The following is a 20,551-nucleotide window of genomic DNA, read 5'->3' as shown; positions in this document are numbered from 1 at the left end:
AAATAACTGCTTAAAGAGGGGCTGGGTGGTCCAAAGCTAGAATTAACATAGGCACTTATACACCTGACTCCTCTCTATTCTACCTCAACTCAAAGCAAGTAGCGAAGGTCAACGATTTCGGCAGCCTTGAACTTTCTTTTTTCTTTTTTTAAAAGATTATTGTATTTATTTGAAAGAGAGAGAGAGAGACTGGGAGGGGAGGGGCAGAGGGAGAGAGAGAATGTCAAGCAGACTACCTGCTGAGCAAGGAGCCTGACAGGGGCTCAATCTCACAACCCTGAGGTCATAACCTGAGCTGAAATCAGAGTTGGACGCTCAATGGACTGAGCCACCCAGATGTCCCAGCCTTGAACTTTCTAAGTTTTGGGGTTTTGTAATGGAGAGAGGACTGGACTAAGCACCAGGTGACCTGAGTTTTGTTCCCAGCTCTGCCACTAACTAGCTCTGCTCTGTGACCTTAAACAAGGACAACAACCTTTCTATGCCTCAGTTTCCTCAACTGTAAAATGAGGGGGGCTGGGTTAGATAATCCCTTCCTGACTATAGAATCCTTTGGCTCTTGAATCCAAACCCCCATAACAGGTGACCCTCCCAGGCGAACCAAGCACCCTGGTGAATCGAGATTTACCCCAACAGCCTCGAGGCCTAGTAGGTCTCTTGGAGGCCAGGCAGGGTGTGGTGCTGGGAAAGGAGCGCAAGACACCTAGTTCCTTGTTCCAAATAGCATTCAGTCCACCCTATGACTCAGTTATCAGTACTTCTCTCTTTCCAAGGAGTGCAACGTTTCAGTCCTCTCTGTGGTGGTGACAACAATTTATGAGGGTGCCAGTCTAAAAGGTTCAGAGAAAAATGAGACTCTGCTTTGTATTTTGAGCCATATCCAGTCATATTCCTGCTTCCAATTCCCACTTAATATGGATAATCATTTCCTGAATAAACATAGACTTTTTTTCTAATTTAACAGCAGCAAGGCTTATTAAATGGAGTTAATCAGGGAACATGTTGAATGCTCTAGAACCTATGATAAAACATCCGATCTCTCTTGAAATTCCTCACTCTCACTGTTCAGACAGAACCGAAGCAGTTAATATGAAATCAAGCAGAATTCTTTGACTACTCATTTTTAAGATTTACAATTATAAGTGATGGTTGCAACATAACAGAATGCTGAAGAAATAGGCTGAATAGGTGATTTTTCGGTGCCAGGATGAAAATTCAGATTAAGAAAAACTGCTAATGAAATCCTAATCACATAGTAATTTCCCACGTATTACTCTATGAAACTCAAGTAGCTATATGGCCTAATTAGGCCTGTTTGGGAGATTATCACAACATCTTATTTTTGCAATGAATGCCATTATTCAGCGTTTAATATTCATTGAGGCTTTTAAAACAGAGAGGTTTCCATATGTCTCTAGAGCAAAACATTTGTGTTTGCCATCTGCTACTCAAGAGTAGTTTTGTAGGAAAAGAATGCAAATTGCTCGGTTCTTTAATTACTTTGGGGTTGGGCTATACTATAGTTGGGACTGTGGGACAGCCAATTCACCGCTAGGAGCATACAGTTGTTTACTTAGCCACCAACTTACAGAATTCTTTACAAGCAAACTGCCTGAAAAGAAAGTGAAGCTTAAAACTATCTTTGTCCTCTAAGCTCAAGGCAAAGTCCATTATGAAGTGATGTGTGAGACTTCTTTTAAGTTAGCATTAAGGAGACACTATCTAGGACACTGGACTTTGAGGTTGGTATAGCAAATATCAGTTCTCTTTTCTTAATCCTGACACCAAAGGAAAATATGACTCAATACTTTAAAAAAAAAAAAAATCAAAGGATCTCCTTGAACTCAGTATTAAAAAAAAAAAAGGAATTTACTTTTAGTTACCCAGGAGATAATTACTTGGGCTTTGGACTCTGTGCTGTTTGTTTCGCTTTCCCCCCTTCTCATTAATTTCTTGAATTGTGGATAATTCTCTGCTTGGTAACATCTCCCCAGCCTATGGATATGCACCATTAGTTTTGCTTAATCAGGAGTCACTTCAACCAAGAATTTAACCCAAAGTGGAAACCCTGGAGCTTAGTGAAAAATCTGCAAATTTCAATTACTGAGGCTCTTTGGAGCCCTGCTCACAGTAAAATTTCATTCACTGGGGTTATTGGCATATGGAATGTGAGAAATTGACAAATGAAAGGGACCTAGTTTGGCCGCTGACTAGCTATGAGATCCTAACCTTATGGACCTCTATCTTCTAAGACTATTTTCTGCTTTAAGATACTATAAAACCAATGAGTGTAGAGATCATTTATTGTTTCCAAAGTTTGTACCTCAGAACATTAAGTGAATCGGTGGGTGAAGCTAGAAGAATGGGTTTCATGCCAAATGCTTTTGAGAAATGCTGCTCTCACAGTGTTTTGATGATACGGTTTCTCCGAATCCTCAATGTGCTGATGTGCTTTGTGACTGACTCTTCACAGTCGGGTGCAGAGTTCAGGCTTCCTCACACTTGTGCTCCGAGGCACCTTTTTGATGGAGCATCTTCTGGGACCTGTGTTTCGCAGAATATATGTTGGGAAACTGATTGCATCTAAACCCTTAGTTTTAGATATGAAGATTGAATTGTAAAGTCCTACTGTCATGATGAAAATCAGCGTGTTTACAGGAAGCTGACAAACTGGACTGGTTTCTCCTGAATCCCAGGGCAGGGCTCCCTCCTGCCGCCTCTCTCGCGACTGCACCCACAGAAAGATTGGCCAGAGGGGAGGGGTGCTGTGATGGCTCCTTTCTCCCCACTTGGGGCAGCTGCCTTGCCCCCAAGTCCTGGGGGACAGACATGGTACTCAATGGAAATGAAAATCACCTCATGTCCAGAAGCTAACTTACCCAGCATTCAAAAAGTGTAAAAAACTAGATTCTTAAATGAACATTCTGGAGGCTGAGTTTTTCAGGGGGAAAAAAAAAGACTAGTGTCAATAATTAAGTTAACATTTGCATTTTTTCTTTTGTATTATTCTGTATTTTTAGTGAGTTATAGGACCTGTTAGAGGGTCACATCACACCCAGGCTAATTTTCTACAGTGATATCTAAAGTTCTGTAAAATGATCCGTATAATAAAATGCTCTTAAAGATAAATTATTTAAATTTCTTGAGGGTATGAATTATATTCATATTGTATCCCTAATGACTAACACAGGGCTTGGCATATATTAGGTGCATAGCGATAAATATGTTTGCATTCATTAAATTATAATCCGATGATTAGACTTTAATAAAATAACTGTTATAATACATTAATAGTACTAATGACATCCTACCTTTTCAAAAATCTCAAAGATAAATTCCTTGACCTGGTGAAGGTTTAAAAGCAGAAGCTAGCTGATACTCTTTATTTGAAATCTTCTATGGGATGTGGTATTTCTTTCAGGGAATAATGAGTGGGATCACTTCTGTGTTTGACTTTTAAATACAGGCACATAGACATAGAAGTGGAATGAATCGGTAGATACCCAGTACTGTCTTCCAGTCATTGTAGAATTCCCCTGTCAGCCAGTTGGTCTGTATTAAACATCCCCAGAGATAACACATGTAATAATAAGCCTGAACCCTGGAGGGCCTGAGTCATCAGAGAAGGATTAAGTCAGTGTTGGCAAATTATAGTTTGTGTTCTATATTTTCATTCATTTAACAAAACCTTTTTTTTTTTTTTTTTAGCACCTACAATATATAAAGCAACCCACTAGGTACTATAAGGGGAATAAAGACGAAACTGGTACTGACCATCCCTTAAGAAGCCTGTGGTCTTGCAGGAGAAGTGGGGTACATGCATACGTAATTACAATGCTGGGTAAAATTATGATATGCCAGTGATGTGCTGTTTTGTTAATTTATAGTTCTTTCCTAATTAGTTTATTTTTCTTTCAAAACTGGTAGTCTATAGGTCAGCATATTCCCCAGTGTATTAGAATGCCCCATTCCCGGACTATTCTGGATGAACAGCATCCAGGACATCAAGTTTTATGAATGGTCATCAGCATCATCTGAAAGCCATGCTTCTTATTAGAGAGCAGGATGGGGCCACCCCAGCAAGATCTTATTGACCAGCACTAAGTCACTTACTTGGACATATGATTCACTTGAACTGGCTGGGTGAGGAGGCTGAATCACAATGACGTGGGAGCCTGGACAGGTGGGGAGGCTGAGGGCATGCCTCCAGGAAGGTAGGTACTTTGGGAGGCAACATCATAACCATTGGGTCATCTAGTAATAGTTGGCTCAAGTTGTCAAGTGACAACCAGAAATGGGGTCAATGTAGGTGCACATATTGTCCTTGGCTCACAGAGTGGCTCTGTCTGAACTGAGTGCATCTGTGGGGGAGAAGGCTGGGGGTGGGGGTGAGGGCAGAAGGAGGATCTGTCTGTCCACACCCCAGAAGTGACCACTACCTGATGGTATGAATTGACTCCTTTTTCTGATTCGGGCTGTGTTTTTATCTCTATTAAAAAAAATTTAAGGAATTCATTTATGTAGCCAACATCCAAAGATCATTAAGGAAATATGTCTTTCATACATTAGGAACCATGGTGTTAGAGAAGGCTGAACTAAAGCCTTTGTCTGAGCCAAGAATCCAGAATCCAGTGCTCTTATCATTGAAATACACAACAACAACAAATTAACATCAAAGTATACATCTTATACATTTCACTATTTACATCTTTTGCCTTGAGAATTGATGACTAAAAATACTTTTTATGTGTGGACATAGTTTTTTTAATTAAATGTTGTAAATCATTAAATGAAATAGGGATATGACTTAACAAAGAAGCTCATAATTTTAACTTTTTTGTATGTCAAGCCAGGACTGAGATCATGACTCTGATTCTGAGGGGAATCATGCGGACGGAGGGATTGGTTTTGTCCCATAGCTCCTTGCAACCTTGGCTGACCCAAGGACTGCTACAAAGAGCAGGGCAGCACACACCCAGGGCCCCAGGGAGTCATGCTTTTCTTCTTGGGGAGGCAACAAAAAGGTCACCCATGGGGCGCCTGGGTGCTTAGTTGGTTAAGCGACTGCCTTCGGCTCAGGTCATGATCCTGGAGTCCCTGGATCGAGTCCCGCATCGGGCTCCCTTCTCAGCAGGGGGCCTGCTTCTCCCTCTGACCGCCCCCCCTTCTCATGCTCTCTCTCTGTCTCATTCTTTCTCTGTCAAATAAATAAATAAAATCTTAAAAAAAAAAAAAAGGTCACCCATGCCAAGATCACCACCTAGAGCTCTGGAATCTGGGTGTAACCTCTCAGTAAAATATTTAATTATGGAGTTTATTCATTTGATTTCTGGCCCTTATACCTACTGGACAGCATGGCTACTGCCCAGAATAAGTTATGTGTGGGAGGAGAGCAGGCAAAACACTTGAAACGGCTCATGCCCATGTGTATTATAGTTGAGGTAGCAATTACTTCTGGTATCCAGATTTGTGCAGGCTCCAGTATTAACTCACACTTTTGGCTTATGTATCATTTGGCCAGATATCATTTGCTCTCTTGTCTTCGCAAGAGGGGCCCCTCCCCTCGGGCCCGCTCTTTAGAGAGCCCTACCCTTGTCCTCTTCGGGTCCCCACGCCCCCCTGGGCGAGGAATCCACAGGCCAGGTGGATGTATTCACTCAGAGCCATGCTGCCTTTCTAGAACCCACTCTAGGTTCCCAGACCCCAGAATTCCCTGCCAAAGACCCTGCTTCCGGGAATGGTAGGGGCCTCTTTTCCTGGCCTATCCTTCTGAGGATACACTGTGACATTGGTGTCGCACCACAGGCGTAAGCAATGGCCAAAAGGGGTGCTGATGTGGCCCAGCTTGAACGCATGGTCTGGGATCCTCTTTGTAGGTGTATGAGGCCCTTCATGGTGCAGGCTTTGCCTGGGGTTGAGAAAGCAGGGCGTCAGCCCAGGCCAGGACTGCTCTCCCTGAATCACCACATTCTGGCTTGGAGCTCTGTGGAGCCAAGTATTCTAAATTTCATATCTCTTTTTTAGGTCATTATAAACGTCTCTCTCAAGGTAAGAAACTTACTTGTTATCTTCATTTATAATTTTTAAATATCTAGACACAAGATATGTGGGCCTGTTTTCACTGTTTTGTTTTGTTTTTTTTTAGATTTTATTTATTTATCTGACAGAGAGAGAGCACAAGCAGGGGGAGCTGCAGGCAGAGGGAGACGGAGCAGCAGACTCCCCGCTGAGCAGGGAGCCTGATGCGATGCGGGGCTCGATCCCAGGACCCTGAGATCATGACCTGAACTGAAGGCAGACGCTTAACCAACTGAGCCACCCAGGCGCCCCCTGTTTTCACTGTTTTCTTTGTTTTTGTTTTTGTTATTTCTTGTTGTTGTTTGTTTTCACTTTTTTTCACCTCAAGCCCCACAGATTGCGGGACTAGGCCTGCTCTTGGAATAGGTTTGATTTTGAGTTTGTTTAAAAGCATAACACAAAGGATCGGTAACAGAGAGTGGAAATGCGGGTGGTGGGTGGGCTGCTTTGTCTGTAAGCCGTGTTCCCGCTACGGCCCCATGTCCCGGCCCTGCTCCCCAGCCTGACGGGAGCAATCGTGTGCGCGCACATGTCTGACATCCACAGGGAACCAGCAGAATATGCTTGGCTGTTTTCAAATAATTCAAGCCCCACATTGCTGCTCTGCTCTGCTCCAGATTGCTATCGTTTCCCTGCCAAGAAGCTCTTCCCAGTTGACTTCCTTAAGCTGCTTGGAGTTAAGAGCTGGGCACCGTGAAGGCCTCTTTCCAGGCAAAAAAGAATGAACTAGAAAAAAGAATTGGGCCAAGCTTCCTTGATTGAAACACTTCACTTCAGCAAATCCCTAAGCCCTTCTATCTGTTTTGTCAGGAGTAAAGTGAGCAGACTAATTCAGTCCTACCTCAGAGGGCAATGAGCAGCAGGTTTAATTAATGATGATTGTGACGGGCTTTGTAATGTAAAGTCGTACATAAACGAAAAGGAGCACTAGAGCGACTTTGTCCAAAGTCTGGAGTGCATCCTGCTTTCCACTGCCACGGTGAAGCCTCTCAGTACTGATCACGGACTGCTGCAGACTTCAGGGGGACAGAAATGTGCACGTGAAATTGAGTTACCTGAACAGAGAGCCGGGTTGGCAATGGGAATGGACACCTCAGATTCCTGGATGGCAGGCAGAACCAAGACCCATTGGGCCCGGCTGGTGGCAGATGACAGACTGGTTTCTGCAATCAAAGTACAAAGAACAGGTGTATCCATTTATGTCTGGGACCGTTCTGGAAAGATTCTTGAGATCTAAAGCGTCACATTGAGTAGAGAGCTCTTTCCAAAGATCTCCCCTGCTCTTCTTCTTATTCTCCCTGCCTTGGTTTGTTGACTTACAACAGCTCACATTAGAGGAGTTTTCCTCAGGAAGAGTGTTTACTGAAAATATGCAACAAGGATCAAGCCTGTTGAGGATGCATTTCTTCCTTTAAAGTCATGGTCTTATTTAGAGGGGTCACATTCCATGGTTCACATAAAGACATAGCTACATGATTTACCAGAAGTCATACTAGTCTTGTTAAACATCACACTTCAGAATTGTTGATTACTTTGGTTAACGTGGGATTTCTGTCTCTCTTCTACAATTCATCTAACAATATTCATATGCAACAAATCATAACTTTTTAAAGATTTTATTTATTTGAGAGAGAGAGAGAGCATGAGAGGGGAATGGGTCAGAGGGAGAAGCAGACTCCCTGCTGAGCAGGGAGCCTGATGCAGGACTCGATCCTGGGACCCTGGAATCATGACCTGAGCCAAAGGCAGTCCCTTAACCAACTGAGCCACCCAGGTGCCCTAAATCATAACTTTTATATAGTAAGTGAACATGATTGCACCTTCCCTTAATCTCCTCTAGACTTTGTTTCTAAGATGGTGTATCATATGTTGAAATTATGTTTATATAGCCTCTTCCTTATTATTAGATGACCTTGAGCTTCTTGAAAATCCCAAGAGGGTCTTAATCATTTTTACATCTCCCTTGACATCAGTGCCTTCTTTATAGGAGACACAAAAATACACTTAAACACATTGAAAATGAAAAGACCTAAGGAGTCATGAAAATGATAAGAAAACCTAATGTTCATTAGGGGGCTTCTTCCTTCCTTCCTTCCTTCCTTCCTTCCTTCCTTCCTTCTCTTTCTTTCTTAGGGTGCTTCATTTTCAAATTATTTTTTTTAAGTAGGATCCATGCCCAACATGGAGCCCAATGTGGGGCTTGAACTCATGACCCTGAGATCAAGACCTAAGCTGAGATCAAGAGTCAGATGCTTAACTGACTGAGCCAGCCAGGCACCCCTCAAATATTTTTTTTTTTAGAAAGAGAGTTGGGGGGAGGTGGGGAGGAGGAGAGGGAGATGGAGAATCAGGGCTCAGTCCCACGAACTTGAGACCATGATCTGAGCCAAAATCAAGAGTTGGATGCTTAAGTGACTGAGCCACCCAGGCGCCCCACCCTCAAATAATTTTTTAAAAATTTATTGTTTGAATCTCTAAGTAAATTATATTGGTTAAGATAAAAAGTCTTGAGCTTTGGGGTGCCTGGGTGGCTCAGTTGTTAAGCGTCTGCCTTCGGCTCAGGTCATGATCCCAGAGTCCTGGGATCAAGCCCCACATCGGGCTCCCTGCTCCATGGGAAGCCTGCTTCTCCCTCTCCCACTCCCCTGCTTGTGTTCCCTCTCTCACTGTGTCTCTCTCTGTCAAATAAATAAATAAAATCTTAAAAAAAAAAAATTCTTGAGCTTCAGCTAGACCTAGGCTTACATCTTAGTTTTGCAAGTTACCATTCATGAAGTCTTGGGAATGATACTTAAGCTCTGTGCCTTAGTTTCCTTATCTGTAAAATGGGAATACTACTACTATTTATCTCATAGAGACGTTGAAAAGATTAAATGAGATAATCCATGTAAAGTGCTTAGCACAGTGTCTGACATGAAATAAGCACTCAGATGATATTATTGTCATCACCATTAGAGATTATAGGGTCGGAAGTCTTGGTTGCTTGCAGGGCCTTAGAGGATAGCTTTCAGATTTAACTGCTTACCCCATAGTTCCCCTCAATGCCGTCTTATAAATATGAAGCAGGAACCCACTTAGGTTAGAAACTCAAAATTTTCTGCTTCTAGCCCCTGCTTGCAGATTTTATTCTTTAGATACTTGAAGTATGAGTAAGATAGTTCTCATTCAAACATAATACGAGGACTGTTTACAAGGCACTTTGTTGGTTGTAAAATACATTGCTAGGCAGTGTGGATCCTTGTAAATGGGCTCATTTCCAATGTACTTGGGATGTCTTTAGTTTAACATGGTATCCCTTGGGGCACCTGGGTGGCTCATTTGGTTAAGCTGAAGGTGAAGCCTGCTTAAGATTCTCTCTCTCCCTCTCCCTCTGCCCCCTCCCTGTCCTCTCTCTCTCTCTCTCTCAAAAAAAGAAAAGGGGGGGAGGGTGTGTGCCTGGGTGGCTCAGTTGGTTGGGCATCTGACTCTTGATTTTTGGCTCAGGTCATGACCTCAGGGTCATGGGACTGAGCCTTGAATCAGGCTCCACACTCAGCATGGAATCTGCTGGTCTCTCTCCTGTTCTTCCCCACACTTTTGCTCTCTAGCTCTAAAATAAATAAAATCTTTAAAAAAAAAATGGTATCTCTCCTCAAATGTGGTCCCTAGATTTGATTATTCTACATGAAAAAAAATGTTATTGCATACATTCATCACCAATTTGCTGAAGTTTGTGGAGAAGGTGTTTTTAGTCAACAAACTATGTCCAGCAAATAACCAGATGCTTCAGGGAGAAGACAGAGCAATAGCGAGGCAGCCTGAGAGGAGGACTTAGCGTGGCCAAAGGTGGTAGTGACAATGGTTTGGAGGGAAGAAGCAACATTATGGGGTCTCTGTCCAACCTCTGCCTCCTTCCCTAAGAGCTTCCCTCACCCTCTTCCACTACAGTGTGCCCCAGGAGCCACCATGGTCCCAAGTGCCCACAGGCTACTGGACTCCACGCTCCTGACCCAAGCTGAGAAAACCAGCTTCTCTCGCCAGGGCATCTGGGACTGGGACACAGGCCTTCTGGTCGGTCACTGTTGGCCCTGAAACGAGGACAGCATACAACAAGGGGCTAGCATGGCCACTGTCACTGTGAGCCCTGAGAAGCAGAAAAACTGGGGTGTAGGGAGAGGAGGCTGAAAGAGTATCAGGGAGAAGTAGAGATGAGAAACCAGGTCACCCCTGAGAGAAAAAGGGAGGTGGCAAGAGAAGAGTTGTCTCCATTCCCGGGGCCTCTCAGGGCTTTGTTCTGACCCCCCTGAGGCCCCGCTGCCCTTCCTGCCCTGGCCCATGTCCAGCACTCTCTCCATTGAGCTCAGGCAAGCTTGTATCTGTTACGTGAAACCCAAGGAGTCTTGGCTGCGTGAGTGGTTGGCTGAGAGAGAGAGAGAGACAGAGAGAGAGAGGCTAAGCCAGGGATTCTGGCTGCACAGGCAGAGTCTGCCTGCTGATGCCCACCCGGGAGATCCTATCACACTGGCCTGCCCAAACCAGACATGCACACCAGTAATGTTTGCTGATGACCAAACTGAATGGAACAGATTCACAGCTACTCCTGAAATAACGTTCTTTGTCACTTCCTGATACACTTTCTTGTGTAGTAGGGAAGAAAGTGGAGTCATGGAGGCGCACCCAGAATGTTCTAACCCTGACTACTTCTGCAGGGGTATGTATAACTGCAGCTGTCATTGGTCATGCATGTTGCAGGGAAAAAACCCCACACTGGATAGGCACTTTAACGTTCTGTCAGTCCCCATTCTGGGCCACTGGACATTCATCTATAGCTTTGGCTCTGCCCCAGATTCAGGGACAAATCCTACCTCTAGCTGAAGGTTTCAAGGAGCCCTGGTTCAGGAGTTCAGGGGACACTGTTAGGTCACCCTGTGACTTGTCCTGCTTCACTAAATGCTCTGGTTCTGGCCTCTGGGCTTCAGCCTCATCCTGGGATTCAGTTTGATTCCGTGTCGCAGGACCGGACTCCTGGATGCCCCAGGCTTCAGCCCCTGCCTCTATAACCCAGCCAGGACCCTGGCCCCTTTAAAATCAGCACTCCGATGTGCATACAGCTATTCTTCCTAGGTAACACATCTGGACACAGACCAAGCTGAGACCTTGCTACCAGCACTTCGTCCTATGTGACCCACACTGCCACTCTGGGTCTCTCACAGGGTTATTTCCAACACCTCCCCCAACTCCACCACCCCCACTTTCACCAATCATCATATTTGCTTCACTTTTGGGACACCTTCCTTTTCATGCCTGAATCTAAGTCACCCTATCACCTACTAGTGCTCTGAGGGTCCGCATGGTCCTGCGGCGCTGCTTGCCTGGAAGACCTCCTCCCTCTAACTTCACCTGGGCACCAATCATGGTGCCTAGCACGTAGCACGGTGACAGGGAAGCAGTGTGGTGGAAGGAACATGGGCATCTTGAGCAGACCTGTGTTCAAATCCCTGCTCCCCCACTTACACAAGGCTCTTAGTTCCTCTAGAACGCCAAAGGATTGTTGAAAGGATTATGTGAAATAATGTGTCTGGCAAGATTTAGTCGTTATTTGATAAAACACATCTGCTTTTCTTTCCTGCACTTATATTTTTTAACAGCTTTATTGATATTCACATACCATACAACCCACTGACAAAGAGTGCAATTCACTGGTTTTTAGAATATTCACTAGATGTAGATTTCTTAAAATGCAATTAGAGCATGAGAAATAAGAGGTTTAGTAACACTTAAAAAGACTTAGGGTGTTAGTCACCTACAAGGTTATGTAAATCAACAGTGTGGTGCCATCACATTGCCAAAAAAGCATATGTGATATGAGGCTGAACTGGTACACATGTGATGATCAGAACAAGGCAAGTAACAGTTCCCTGTGATTCAGAGCTGACAATGCGTTCGGTCACTGGGCCTATTTTAAGAGGGATGTGGGCAAATTGGAGCATGTCCAAAGAAATATAAAAAGGGTGATGAGAAACTGCGAATACTAGGATATGCATCCTGGAGAAGTAAATTCTTTTTTTTTTTTTTTTTAAAGATTTTATTTATTCATTTGAGACAGAGGGAGAGGGAGAAGCCGGCTCCCCGGTGAGCCAGGAGCCCGATGTGGGCTTTTTTATTTTATTTTATTTTATTTATTTATTTTTTTATTCTTATGTTAATCCCCATACATTACATCATTAGTTTTAGATGTAGTGTTCCATGATTCATTGTTTGTGCATAACACCCAGTGCTCCATGCAGAATGTGCCCTCCTCAATACCCACCACCAGGCTAACCCATCCTCTCACCCCCCTCCCCTCTAGAACCCTCAGTTTGTTTTTCAGAGTCCATCGTCTCTCATGGTTCGTCTACCCCTCCGATTTCCCCCGCTTCATTCTTCCCCTCCCGCTACCTTCTTCTTCTTTTTTTTTTCTTAACATATATTGCATTATTTGTTTCAGAGGTACAGATCTGAGATTCAACAGTCTTGCACAATTCACAGCGCTTACCAGAGCACATACCCTCCCCAGTGTCTATCACCCAGGCACCCCATCCCTCCCACCCCACCCCCCACTCCAGCAACCCTCAGTTTGTTTCCTGCAATTAAGAATTTGGAGGGGTAAATTCTAAGAGAAGGTGAAACCCTGTCCTCAATTAGCTCAGAGCTGTCGGTTGGAAAATGAATGACATGTGTTTTCTATGTTCCCTTCCTAAGCCAGAAATTCAATGGGTGAATTTAAAAGCAAGCAGACTTCCACACGATAGAAGGAACAATTAGAGCTGTTGAAAATAGGAATGGATTGTCCCTTCCTAACCTGAAATTCCATATTTAATGTGTTACTACATCATTAGCAAGTCTGAGAAGGAAGGCTGGTAGAGCTCTTATTCTGTGTAATGGGCTGTGCTCAGGTGGATAAAATGATCCAGGAGGTCAACTCTTCTTTATTCAAGGCCAACCATCCAGTTTGTGAGTTAGTCTAGTAGTCCCTTCTTTCTTCCATTATTTATTTATTTATTTATTATTTTTTTGTGTGAGTAAAGCCATAGAAGTTTATTAAGTGAAGATACAGAAAAAGCGCTCCAGAGTGAGCGGGGTCCCGACAGGGTTGCCCTCTCCCATTTTTAAAAAAGATCTATTTACTTCACAGAGAAAGAGAGAGTGCAGGGGGAGGGGCAGAGGGCGAGGGAGAGAGAAACTCAAGCATGACTTGGGGCTCGATCCCACAGCCCCAAGATCAAGACCTGAGCTGAAGCCAAGAGTTGGCTGCTCAACCAACTGCGCCACCCAGGCACCCCTCCCATTTTTCATTCCTGCTTTTGGTGTCAGAGAAAAGGGTGCCCCAAAGTGTCAATATGGATATTTTACTAGCAGTTTTGATGACAGTGAAAATATTCCTAAAATAAGACTTTGGCATTACCTGATCAGGAGGATTGTGCTCCTCTCTTCCCCACTCTGTATGAAGTGACTTCATTTTAGTACTTGAAATTGACCCTGATGCAGACATTCGTGGAAATGAGCAAACACTACAGATCAGCAACACAACTCTCCCCTCGCTCCCAGTATCCCACTGCTTTAAAGTCGGTGCTACACAGTGACCACAGAGCTGGCACAATTCTACTAGATTTTCGGACTAAGTATCTCTATGAAAAATATATGTAGAGCCAATGGTATTTAACTTTCACCTAAGGGCAATTTGGAATTTATTTTTTTTTAAAGATTTTATTTATTTGAGAGCGAGAATGAGAGAGAGAGAGAGAGCATGAGAGGGGGAGGGTCAGAGGGAGAAGCAGACTCCCCGCCGAGCAGGGAGCCCGATGCGGGACTCGATCCAGGGACTCCAGGATCATGACCTGAGCCGAAGGCAGTCGCTTAACCAACTGAGCCACCCAGGCGCCCCAGCAATTTGGAATTTAAATAGTTTAAAATAGTTAACTAGTTTCAGACGAATGGAATATTTAGGAGAAAATATTTGGAGATTAGACTCAGTCTTACATTCACAATTCACAATAACCCCGGTCTGTGAATTTGGAGTTTATTACGCACAGCTGCTTAGGGAGTGACCGGGTAACAGATAAGGGAGACGGAGCCAACAGTAAGGCCCTCTGGAAAGGCGAGATAAAGCTCTCTGCTGGCCAGTGCTTGTCCTGCATGTCAAGGGGCTCCTTGTGTCATCTACTGCACTTTGAAAGAACAATCTCTCAGTTTTTGATTCAAAGGTAAGACTCCAGCAAGTATTTCCTGCAGATGGAACGAATTCATGATCTTCCCTAAGTCAGAACTATTCTAGAAACCTAGCATTTTACAAGTCACCACTAGGGAAATCACCATTAGCCCAATATTTCCAGAGCCAACTGATTTCTTTATAATCAAGAAGCTCTAGGAATTATAGTTGGCATTTACTGAGTATCTGCAGTGTACTATGCACTTTACAAGTATTACCTCATTATGTATTCATATAACCTTATGAAATAGACATACAGATTATTTTCATTTAACAGATGGGGAAACAACTTACAAAGGTTAAGTGGCTATTAGACTTAAAAAGTTTCTGTGCTCCCAGGTAACAGGGCTTACAATGTCTACCACTTTGTGTATAGCAGACATTCTACAAATAGTTTTAATACATTTTTAAATGTGAACAAATAGAGCACCATTCTTCTTAATACTCTGAGCGTGCGGACCCATTAGCCTTTTAATCAGCTTTTATCTAATGGGAAATCAGAATGATTTTCATTTATTTTTGCTTGAACACATTTTCCAAGGGAAGAGCTCACTATAATATCTCATTAACCCTATAATGACTTAGCCTTATTTTCCCAGTTTTAGAAACAAGTTAACTTGGGGCGCCTGGGTGGCTCAGTTGGTTAAGGGTCTGCCTTCTGCTCAGGTCATGATCCCAGGGTCCTGGGATCAAGCCCCACATCAGGCTCTCTGCTCAGTGGGGAGTCTGCTTCTCCCTCTCCCTCTGCCACTCCCCCTGCTTGTGCTCTCTCTCTCTCTGTCAAATAAATAAATAAAATCTTAAAAAAAAAAAAAAACTGCTTAAAAAAAAAGTAAACAAACAAATTAACTTGGACTTAGCCAGAATTCTGTGGTCCTTCAGTCTTTTCATCACACCAAGTTGAGGCAGAGGGAGGACCAAAGGCATGCATCCAGAAGGACCTAGAAAGTTGTGACAGGAAAAGCAGGGTTCTGGGTAAACCAGAGGCAGAATAGTTAGTTCTCAAAGAAAGACCAGCACGCCAGTTACACGGAGTATGGCACTCAGGGGACAGATTCCTGCGCCTGCCCTGCTACTTGGGCAAATTGGGGAATGAGAGTCCATCCTGATCTTAAGAAACCTATGGACTTTTAGGGAAGAGAACACATAGACACATGGACATAAGGAGCGTGAAATTGCAGTACAAGAGCGTGAAAAGAAAAGCCACCCGAGACAGCAGTGGTTATTGAGAAAGGATTAACGTAGGCGGTAAGTGCTTACATTTGCATACATTTTTGCTGACCCAGCATCTTTGTAAAATGCATTTACTATGAGCTGGGGGGAGACAGTGAAGTTTGGGAGAGCACCTGGCCTCTGAGTAGCTCACTTCCTTCCGTGGAGACTCAGGCAGGCTATGAGAGGGTTTGCAGGAAAACAGCTGGGGAGACCAGGAGACCTGGCACCTGATCCTCAAGCCAGGTAGCGCAGTGCTGGGATGCCCCGCCTGGTGGAGCTGAACAGCAATGATTTTATCCCCCCTCTGTATTTTCCCCTCTCCCCACCTTTCAGCGGGAGTAGCCTATAGTTCTTCTGGGCTTTGCTTTTGAAAATGTTGAGCCCTCTGAGGAACTGAGAATAGTAGTTCTCAACCTTGGTTCCTCATGGAATAACCTGGGGAGTTTTAGAAACTACTGCGGCGGGGCGGGGGGGCGGGGGAGGGGTGGCGCCTGGGTGGCTCAGTCAGTTAAGCGTTCAGCTTAGGCTCAGGTCACTATCTCAGGGTTGTGAGATCGAGCCCCACATTGGGCTGTGGTGAGTGTGGAGCGTGCTTAAGATTCTCTCTCCCTCTGCCCCTCCCCACCCCACTCCCCCCATAAACAAACAAGCACACACCATCGCCTGGGTACCACCCCCAAATGCTCTAAAACTGACCTAGGATGCTCCTCTGGTGATTCTAACATGCAACCAAGTTTGAGTATCATTGACTTAAAGGTTTCCTCGACATAGTAAGAGAGAATAAGATTTGCTGAAATGGATAAAACATCTTGGAGAAGGAGGTTGGGGGGGGGGTTGGCCTCCGTTCCAATCTAGAGAAATATCCTTGATTTGTTACCTGGAGTAGTGGGAATTTGGGTTCTGGCTTCCTTACAGTCCCACAGGAAGTTAGGAATACTCCAGAGAGAATGCTGGGATGGTAAATCTAGGGCAGTGTTTCTCACACTGGGATGTGAATGCAAATTGCCAGGGTATCTTGTTAAAAGGCAGATTCTGACCCAGGAGGTCTGGGGTTGGGGCCTGAGTCTGCATTTCCAGCAAGTTCCTAGGTGGTCCCAATGCAGCCCATAATGTGGCAAAGATCTTCATGACTAGGATTCTAGGCTGTCTCAAGATTCCTGTTTTCCATCTCAAGCCATAACCTGTTAAACATTAAGGATTCTATAGTTAGGGACAATGGACATCCCTGTAGTGACCTGGTTGGATTGAAGGCTGAAGGGCAGACGGACCCCATCTACAAATCTACGAAGCCTTGCAGGCTAAAGAGGAGCACATCCTGGCAAGGGATCCCCATGTCAGGGTCCTGGCAGATCACAAAGGCCTATTCAAAAGAGATCACTGAAGATAGCTTCATATAGGTATTATTTACAAGGCTGAGACGGGGTTAACAGAAATCAACAAAAGATCATGAGATACCAGCCCTCAGGCAGAAGAACCAAAAGGGAAGGAAGTAATGACTGGAACCCCGTAAGAGTTGTAGGAAAGGGACACCTGAAGCAACTGTTTCCTTCAGAGTAATACAGCCATATGGAAGAAAAGGGCCTGTCAAGGATAGAACCAGGGGAGTAAATACCCCAATATTTCCCTTCGCCCACCTTGTGCTTTCCTACTGATGCATCTCATTGGCCCAACCCAATTAGAAACCAGAGCACAAGGGAACTCAGCAGGTGCAGTCCGTCAAGGTCAGTCTCCTGGGCACAGAGAAGGGTGAAGGATGGAGAGAGAGCAGATCAGGTCAGGGACACATGGAGAAAACCCAGCACAATCTCCAAGAATGAGGTGAAATGTTCTGCCAGGCCAGCCTGCTTAGTCTGTTCAGGCTGCTATAACAAAACCCTATAGACTGGGTGGCTTAAATACAGACAATTTATTTCTCACAATTCTGGAGGGTGGCAAGTCCAAGATCAATGGTGTGGGCAGATTTGGAGCCCACTTCCTAGCTCCGAATGGAAGTCTCATCACTGTGTCCTTACACAGTAGGAGTGAGGGAGCTCTTTTTAAAATGGCGCTAATTCGGGCGCCTGGGTGGCTCAGTTGGTTAAGCGACTGCCTTCGGCTCAGGTCATGATCCTGGAGTCCCGGGATCGAGTCCCGCATCGGTCTCCCTGCTCAGCAGGGAGTCTGCTTCTCCCTCTGACCCGCCCCCCTCTCGTGTGCTCTCTCTCTCATTCTCTCTGTCTCAAATAAATAAATAAAATCTTTAAAAAAAAAAAATGGCGCTAATTCCATTCACGAGGGCTCTACCCTGATGACCTAACTACCTCTCAAAAGCTCACTGCTCAATACCATCACACTGGGGGGTTAGGATTCAACATATGCATTTCAGAGGGACACAAGCATTCAGCCTATAGTACCAGCCCACTAGGGGCTCAGCTTCAGTCAGAAATTAAGGCGGCATGGAAAAGAACATGACAACAGAGTCTGCACCTGGAGACTCTTACATCTTAAAGATGGGAGCTTACCTGAGCGTGTCAAACATCCCCATGAATGACAGATGGATTTCAAACCCCCACAATGGAGCTTTTGGGACAATGGTTGTGACCCTGTGGAGAACTGGTGAGCAGAGACAAGGAGGGCTTTCAGCAGTTGCTGTTGATTTCAGGAATGTGTTGAGAATAAGCCACACATGTTTTGATTCCTGACAACAGGTGGACCACAGAGGAAGAGAAAAAGAATGTAGCCTTGTTATATAGTTTCCTAATGACACAGATTTCTCTGAGTTTCTCAGAAAAATACTCAGAAAGGCAGGAGTGTGAAAAGTTATCATTAGGGCCCCACCTCACACCCTTGAGTTTCTTAAAACTAAATTTCCGACCACCTTTCTGGGAAAAGAAGGGGCACAAGCCAAAGGCATGCCAACCCAGGGGCAAATAGGGATCTGACCTATTTAGAATTGGTCTTGGCTAGCCTGAAATTTAGCACCAGTTAAGTCCCTGGCTTAGCTGGAACACCTGTGAGCTTTCCCAGTGTCTGATGTTGACAAAGGGGGGAGGGAGCAGAGAGGGCTGCATACGTCTCAGGTGAAGGCACTGGTGGGGAACTGGAGAGAACAAAGGACTTTCTCAGATGTGGCCAGATAGAACAGCTGGGGAGTTCTCAGCAGCATACGAACTCCAACTGGAACTTCATGGTTCTTTGGGAAGCCAGGTGGGATTCCCTGACAGCGGGCTGCCAAGGCAAAGTGGCTCTGGGTCCCTTTATATGCCAGCAGTGCAAAGACCCAGGGACACTGTAGGAGACACTGAGCTTTGGAGGAGGAGGGAGAGTTATAGAGCCCAGGTCTTCCTGACCTTGACTTCTATTCCTCCTGTCTTTATAGTGTCTCAGAAGTTGAGGGTTTTGACACCATCCTGGGCATTAGTAAGGAACTGAAGCAATAACTAGGAGTGATCATTAGAAAGTGTTCTGAGTCTTACTATGCATCAAGTGCCAGAATAAATTCCAGGTGAATTAAAAAGTTAAAGGATAAATATAACAAAAGAATGAGAAGAAAGTTTAGCTGATCCTAAGATGGCAAAGGCCTGTCAAAACACAAAAGCAAAACAGGAAACACCAATAGGTTTGAAATATATGTATACGAAATTTAAAAATTCTATATAGTTTTAAAATCACTCCCCAAATTAATAAGATAGAGTTAATAGGAAATAACAAGTTGGGAAAAATATTTGCAGCATATGTGATTACTGGTTAATGGCCTTAATATGAAAGAATACATAATGGGGGAAGTGCCTAGCTGACTCATTCGGTAGAGCATGCGACTCTTCATCTCAGGGTTGTGAGTTCAAGCCTCACACTGGGCGTGGAGCCTACTTAAAAAAAAAAAAAGATACAGGGGCGCCTAGGTGGCTCAGTCTTTATGCGTCTGCCTTTGGCTCAGGTCATGATCCCAGAGTCCTGGGATGGAGCCTCGCATTGGGCTCCCAGCTCAGCGGGAAGCCTGCTTCTCCCTCTCCCACTCCCCCTGCCTGTGTTCCCTCTCTTGCTGTGTCTCTCTCTCTCTCTCAAATAAATAAATACAATCTTTAAAAGAAAAAAAAGGATACATAAGGAAGAAATGGATGATCATCTCAATAGAAATATGCTAGGTGCCAATAAGCACATGAAAAATATTAATTAAAATAACAGTGGTATGATAAAATACCATACAGTTCTTCAAGATGGATGGACATAGGGAAAAACATAATATCCAGTATCGTCAAGGGTACAAAGAAAGGGGCATTCTCAAACATTTACAATTGGAATGTAAATCGGTTTGATTTTTCTGGAGGGTAATTTGGCAGTTTATATTATAAAGCTTAAAATATGCATAACTTTTGACTCAGGAACTTCTCCTCTAGGAATTTATCTTTTTTTAAGATTATTTATTTGAGACACACACAGAGAAAGAGAGAGAGAGAGAGAGCATGCTAGCACAAGCAGGGCAGAAGGGCAGAGGAAGAGAGAGAAGCAAACTCCCCACTAAGCAGGGAGTAGGGGTCGATCCCGGACCCTGGGCTGACCTAAACCAAAGGCAGACACTTAACCGACTGAGCCACCCAGGCGCCCCCTCTAGGAATTTATCTTAAGGAAATAATCAAGGATGTGCACAGAGACTTATCTACAAGAATATTTACTACAGTGTTATTTTTAAAATGACAAATCCTGGGGAGGGGGTATTGAATGGTCAGATTTGACAGAGTTGGGGAGTGGCTACATGGTCTTCATTACTGTATGTGGTTCCTACTGTAACAAATTACCATAAAGTTAGCAGCTTAAAACAACATAAATTTCTGATCTCACAGTTCTGTAGTTCAAAGTCTGACCGGAGTTTTACTGGGTTACAACTGAGGGGCTGGCAGGACGGTGTTCCTTCAGGAGACTCCAGGTCAGAGTCTATTTCTAGCTTCTAGATGCTGTCCACATTCCTTGGCTCTGGCCCCCCTTCTTCCATCTTCACATTCAGCAACATAGCCTCTCTCAGACCTTTTTCATCACTTCATCTCTTTCTCTTAC

The 20,551-nt window shown here is 44.3% G+C and overlaps 1 long non-coding RNA gene across 1 annotated transcript; it reads right to left on the bottom strand.

Annotated features, from left to right (window-relative positions):
- Positions 1-2,347: 2,347 nt before the first annotated feature.
- Positions 2,348-18,125, bottom strand: LOC110584022. The gene is made up of 3 exons (XR_002480550.1): positions 18,022-18,125; positions 7,134-7,241; positions 2,348-2,544 (listed from the first exon to the last, which is right to left on the bottom strand). It is a non-coding gene; the product is annotated as an uncharacterized LOC110584022 (long non-coding RNA).
- Between the last annotated feature and the right edge of the window lie 2,426 nt (positions 18,126-20,551).

The sequence above is a fragment of the Neomonachus schauinslandi genome, chromosome 9 (assembly GCF_002201575.2).
Source record: "Neomonachus schauinslandi chromosome 9, ASM220157v2, whole genome shotgun sequence".
In the NCBI taxonomy this organism is placed as follows: Eukaryota; Metazoa; Chordata; class Mammalia; order Carnivora; family Phocidae; genus Neomonachus; species Neomonachus schauinslandi.
The sequence above is the reverse complement of the archived record's forward strand: the minus strand, read 5'-3'. Positions and strand labels throughout refer to the sequence as shown.